The 6870-nt window shown below is 36.5% G+C and overlaps 1 non-coding gene across 1 annotated transcript; it reads left to right on the forward strand.

The window, feature by feature from the left end:
- The first annotated feature begins 6427 nt into the window (after window positions 1-6427).
- Window positions 6428-6534, forward strand: LOC128290953 (small nucleolar RNA R71). The gene has a single exon (XR_008280732.1). It is a non-coding gene; the product is annotated as a small nucleolar RNA R71 (small nucleolar RNA).
- Window positions 6535-6870: the final 336 nt, after the last annotated feature.

The following is a 6870-nucleotide window of genomic DNA, read 5'->3' on the forward strand; positions in this document are numbered from 1 at the left end:
CACACGACCTTGAGTTAGCTGCCATTGTGTTTGCTTTGAAGATCTGGCGTCACCATCTGTTTGGCAAGAAATGTCATGTGTTTTCTGATCATAAAAGTCTAAAGTATTTAATGACGTAAAAAGATTTGAATTTGCAACAAAGAAGATGGTTTAAACTGCTAAAAGACTACGAACTTGTGATTGATTATCATCCGGGCAAAGCTAATGTTGTTGTTGATGCTTTGAGTAGGAAATAGCTGTCTGCGTTGCGTGCTATGAACACTCATTTAGCACTGTCTGATGATACCTTGGTTTGTGCTGAATTGAAAGAAAACCCTTGTTTATACAATAGATCTACGAGGCTCAGAGATATGATAATGAATTGATAGCAAAACAAACTCTATGTAATTTTGAATTTTGGGTTAATGTTGATGGCTGTTTGTGATTCAAAAATAAACTTTGTGTTCCAAGAAATTCAGAGTTAATTCAAATGATTTTGAGTGAGGCTCATAGTAGTAGATTTTCTGTACATCTGGGAAGTACGAAAATGTATAACGATTTGAAACAACTATGCTGGTGGCCGAGAATGAAAAGAGATATTTCTGACTTTGTTTCAAGATGTTTAATCTATCAGCAAGTTAAAGCTGAGTATCAGGTGCCATCTAGGTTATTACGACCGATTATGATTTCAGAGTGGAAATGGGATCGAGTGACCATGGATTTTGTTTCGGGCTTACCTCTTTCTCCGAGAAAGAAAGATACAATCTGGGTTGTAGTTGACAGATTAACAAAGTCAACTCATTTTATTCTAGTACGATCTGATTTCTCACTCGATAAGCTAGTTGAGTTATATATTTCTGATATTGTGAGATTGCATGGTGTGCCATTGTCGATAGTGTCAGATAGAGACCTGAGATTTATGTCGCAGTTTTGAAAGAAATTGCAAGATGCTCTAGGTACTAAATTGCATTTTAACACCGCTTTTCATCTGCAAATAGATGGTCAATCAGAATAGATTATTCAGATACTTGAGGATATGCTGAGATGTTGCATTCTTGAGTTTGAAGGTGCGTGGGAACAATATCTACCTTTGATTGAATTCGCTTATAATAATAGCTTTCAATCGAGCATCAAAATGGCACCGTACAAATCCTTATATGGTAGAAAGTGTAGAACTCCGTTATTCTGGTCTGAACTTAGTGAGAATAAGATTTACGGTATTAACCTGATAAAAGAAATAGAATAGAAAGTGAAAATAATACGAGATAGTCTGAAGGCTACCTCTGATCGTCAGAAATCGTATGCAGATTTAAAACGAAAAGATATTGAATTTGAGATCGGTGATAAAGTGTTTCTAAAAGTATCTCCGTGGAAAAAAACTGTTTCGATTTGGTAAAAAGGGGAAGTTGAGTCCGAGGTTCATTGGACCATATGAAATCACCGAGCGAGTTGGGCCGGTTGCTTATAGATTGAAGCTACCATCTGAGTTGGAAAAGATACATAATGTATTTCATGTATCAATGCTTTGACGGTATAGATCTGATCTGTCCCATGTGATATCCCCTTCTGAAATTTAGATTCAATCTGATATGACTTACGAAGAAAAGTCGATCCGTATTTTAGCTCGCGATATTAAAGAATTGCGAAACAAGAAAATTACATTAGTTAAAGTGAAGTGGCATCGACACGGTGTTGAAGAGGCCATGTGGGAGCCTGAAGATTCAATGAGACAACAATATCTGAATTTGTTTAACGGTAAGATTTTTGGGGACGAAAATCCCTAAGGGGGAGAATTGTAAAGTCCGATTTTGACCCTAGTTGGAATAGTGGTTTCGGGACCACAAATCCGAGTCTAAAAAATATTTTAATATTATTTTCTGTGTCTGTGATATGTGAATTTATATCTACGAAATTTCTGTGATTTAATTTGTCTGTTTCCGTGCTTAATTATGAATAAGGACTTAATCGCGTAAAATGCAAAAGTTGCGTGCTAATTGTTAAAGTGCCTATTTGTCTTGGCTTTCTATAGTAAAGGTCCTTAAGTTGTTATTAAACCGTTGGAAACATGAGTGGACTATTATGGCCTTATTATAATGATTTATTAATGGCTTAATAAATGGGGCAAAATTGGTATTTAGTATTTTATGTTAATTAAAGTAATCAAAATGCATGAAATTAGCCATTTCCCATGTGTTCTTGCCGAAAATACCAAGCAAAATAAAAAGAAAAAGAGCCTTAGGGTTTTGGCATTTGCAAGCATCAATTAGGTATGTATTTTTGATCGGTTTTTGATAATTTCTACGTTTCTGTGATCGTTGCTTCGTGTTCTTCAAAGCCCATGTCTAAATTTCTATTTCTGTTAAAGATTTCATGAAATTCCATTGTTGATATCATGAGTTTTGTGATGTTTTTGGATGAATTATGAAGGCTTGGTAGATGAGTTAGAAGTTTTGTCTTTGAATTTTGATGAAATAGAGCTATTTGAGCTAATTTGTGAAAATAGGGTTTTAAAGGACTAAATTATGAATTAAATATGTTATTTGGGCTTGTATAGAAGCCATGTATATTCGGCCAATCTATAGTCTTGGTGAATTTTGCATATTTGTGATTTTGTGAAAAATGGACTAAATTGTCAAAATGTGAAATCGTAAGGGCTAAAATGAAAAGTTCCCTAAATAGTTGTATATGGGTTAAATTGAATGTAATAAATGATTGAATGGTTGAAATTGGATTGTATTAGATCAAGAACAAAGAAAATCAGACTTAGATCGCGGGAAGTCCAAATTAGTCGAATAGTCGACTCGTTTTGTCTGAAATCCATCCAAGGTAAGTCAAATTAAAATTATGTGTTAATTTGAATGAATTTTGCACATATAAACTGTAATATGTATTGGGTGGGCTTGAGTTCCAGATGAATATCTTTGGAATAAAGTATAATAATATGTTAGTATCTGAAAAGCTCTATATACTTCTAAAGGAAATTTGGCATCTATCTGAGATATCATGTAAGACCGTGTCTGGGACACAGGCCTCGATTGAGATTTACGTATAAGACCATGTTTGGGACATCAACATTATATTTGATTTCGTGTAAGACCTTATCTGGGACAGAGGCATCGACATTGAATTACATGTAAGACCACGTTCGGGACGTCGGCATTGTACCTGTTTATGATTATATGTGTCATTTCTGAACCATCTGAGGATTGAGTACGAGATATGGGAATGAATGTATTATGAAATGTATAATCTATACAGGTACGTATGTATCGTACTAAGTATCTGAATATGAAAGATTCGGTTCTGTGAAGTATGTACGAAACCATGAATTACTTCCTGAAATAACTCTGAATTATTACTATTGATTTTACTTATATGTTTTAATAGATGGACTAGCTGTATTTGACTTACTAAGCTCTTTGTAGCTTACTCTGTGTGATTTCTGTCTATTTTACAATTATCGTAGCTACTGAAGGCTCAGGATAGTCGAGGATCGATACCACACTATCGAAATCATTTTGGTACTTTTGAAAGTGTAAATATTTTTTTTTAGTATGGCATGTATAGGCTAGAATGTTTAAGTAAGTAAGCTTGATATGTATATATGTTATGCCATGTGAAATGGCTAATAAACGATAAGTTTGTGCATAGTTTTGGTGTATATTTGTAATGTGTTATGTTCTAATGTGTTTTGGTCATATTTAAGCATGTTTTGAGCATGGAATTGGTTGAAAATTTTGGTATGAATGTTGTATATTATTGCTTGAAGGATTGGCCCTTAGAGAAGTGGCAAATTGGCTTAAACCAAGCCTGCATTGTACCACACGGTTAGGTGACACGGGAGTGCCTTATGGCCGTGGGCTTAAATCGGTAGCTAGCTAAGTACACATGGCCATGGCACACGACCGTGTCTATTGGCCGTGTGAAAAAGTCAGTATTGGACCTATTTTTGGCACGGCTGGTTCACATGGGCGTGTCTAATACCTGTGTGTGCCACACGGCCTAGTCACATGGGTGTGTGACTTTAATAGTTTTGGAAGATTTGGTTAAGTTCTGAAAATTTTGAATAGGTTTGTTTTAGTTCCGACGTTTCCTTAAACGTATATTTTAGGTCTCGTAGACCATCTTAAGAGACGATTGCTTATGAAGTGATGTTCAATAACATCTGTAATTCTGAATTGGTCTGAAATGTTCTGTCTGTCTGGTAATGCCTCGTAACCCTAATCCGATGTCGGTTACCGGTTAGGGGTGTTACAATCACTTCCTTTCTCACAACTTTTTTCATAATAGGATTGAGCCTTCTTTGCCCATCAATTCGAGCTTTTTTACCTTCCTCTAGAAGAATTTTGTGCATGCAAAATTAAAGGTTTATACTTGGAATATCAGCTATGGTCCAACCAATTGCTTCCTTAAATTTCTTTATAATAGCAATTAGCTGCTCCTCTTGATCTTTTGTCAGTTCTACTGAAATAATCATAGACAAAGTGGAACAGTCACCTAAATAAACGTATTTCAAATGGGAAGGAAGTACCTTTAGTTTGAGTGTAGGTGGTTCTTCGATTGACAATTTAGGTTGTACAAATTCTCTAACTTCTAACTCTAACGATTCAAACTGTGTGGATTGAATAAAATTTCTCGGCTTGGCTTCTACTAGAACCATGTTTTCTTCACTTTCCTCATCCTCCAAAGGGTTAAACCCTAAGGCTTTCTGCAATAGATCTTCTTCAAAATTGCTTTCCATAGAAATCAAGGTTTCTAACTCTTCCATAACTGAACACTCTTTTGTCGGATCAAGAAATTTCATCGTTTTAAGAATGTTAAAAGTTACCTGATCATCTTGAACTCGCATGGTGAGTTCGCCTTTCTGCATATCAATTAATGTTCTTCTCGTTGCTAGGAAAGATCTCTCAAGGATAATTGGCACTTCCTTATCTACTTCAAAATCTAGAATAATGAAATAAGTAGGAAAAATAAATTTATGGACTATTAAACAAAACATCCTCGATCTTTCCTTTGGAGTATGCTAAAGATTGATCACTAGCTGGAGCGTTACAGTTGTAGCTCTTACTTCTCCTATCCCTAGCATCTTGAACATAGACTTAGGTATCAAGTTGATACTTGCTCCTAAGTCACACAAAGCTTTACCACAGTAAGATTCACTAATGTTATAGGGTATCGTAAAGCTTCCTGGATCCTTCAATTTCGGTGGCAGCTTGTTCTGCAGGAACGCATTGCAGTTCTTTATCAGGGCGACAGTCTTATACTCACTCAGTCATTTCTTCTTGGATAGTACATCCTTCATAAACTTCACGTAGTTCGGCATTTGTTCTAAAGCCTCCACCAACAAAATATTGATGTGTAATTGCCTTAGAACATCCAAAAACTTCTTGAATTGCACCTCTTGTTTCTGCTTGTGTTGCTATAATCTTTGTGGATATAGAGGTGATGGAACTTTTGTTTGAACCAGACAGCTCTTCTGAGTAGTTAAATCTGCATCCAAAGAAGATGTTAAAGTATCTGAATTCACTAAGTTAGGATTTACCTTGTCAGTCTTTGCAGATTCTGATTCCTTTGGCGTAGGAATTTCAACAGCTGATTGATTCTTCTCAACGGGATTATCTTCAACCTCAATCAATCGGGGTTCTAGAATTTTACCACTTCGCAATGCCACTGCCTTGATATGTTCTTTACCCAAGTTTCTTGGATTCTTAGTATCGCTCAGCAAGGTTCCTTGCGGTCTATTACGAAGCTCCGTAGCTAACTAGCCCATTTAGTTTTCCAAATTTTCAGTGTTGCTGCTTGGCTCTGGATCAAAATGTCATTCTTTGCCATGTAGGCTTTCAACAAGTTCTCCAAACTGTTTGATGCCTCAACTTGGGCTGGTTTTGAAGCTTGCTGATTAAATCCTTGAGATTGGTTGGATCTATGCTGCATAAAGTTTTTGTTTCGTCCATTTCCTTGGTTGCTCCAAGAAAAGTTAGGGTGATTACGCCATGAAGGATTATAGAAGTTGGACTGGGGTCCTTGTCCACTCCTATTTTGGTGTTGGTTCCCCACATAGTATACTGACTCGGGATTCAATGGGCAATTCTCAAAAGAATAACCTTCCCTACAGTACACACAGGAAACTACTTCAAACAGACTTGGTGGCTGAGCTGTAAAATTATTAGCACAATTAGCGGTAAACTACTTTAACATAGAGGAAATAGATGATACCTGAGCTGATAACGAAGTGAGAGCATCAACTTCATGAACTCCAGCTACATGTCTTCCTAAAGCTGTTTGATTTGTTGGTCATTGATAGTTATTGCTTGTGATCCTCTCGATGATCTCATAAACCTCATTATAAGACTTAGATAAACTTGCACCATTCGCAGAAGCATCTACCATCAATCTTGTATGTGCATTGAGACCATTATAGAATGTCTCCAACTGGATATAATGAGGAATCCCATGATGAGGACACTTATGAAGTAACTCCTTGAATCGCTCCCGAGCCTCATATAAAGACTCATCATCCAATTGTTGGAAAGTTATGATCTCGTTCCTCAACTTAGCATTCTTTCTAGGCGGGAAATACTTAACCAAAAATCTCTTTGCTAGTTCTTGCCATATAGATATGGAACTTGGTGGCAATGAATTGAGCCATGCTCGTGCTCGATCTCACAACGAGAACGGAAACAACTTCAACCTTAGTACGTCTTTAGTCACACCGGTTATCTTGAATGAGTCACTCACCTCCATAAACAATCGAAGGTCGATATGTGGATTTTTCGTGGGCATACCACTAAATTGGCTCACTGTTTGTAGCATTTGAAACATCACTGGTTTCAATTTGAATTGGTTGCCTCAATATCTGGCCTTCTAATTCCTGGATTTAACTCATTGAAA

The sequence above is a fragment of the Gossypium arboreum genome, chromosome 3 (genome assembly GCF_025698485.1).
Source record: "Gossypium arboreum isolate Shixiya-1 chromosome 3, ASM2569848v2, whole genome shotgun sequence".
Classification (NCBI taxonomy): domain Eukaryota; kingdom Viridiplantae; phylum Streptophyta; class Magnoliopsida; order Malvales; family Malvaceae; genus Gossypium; species Gossypium arboreum.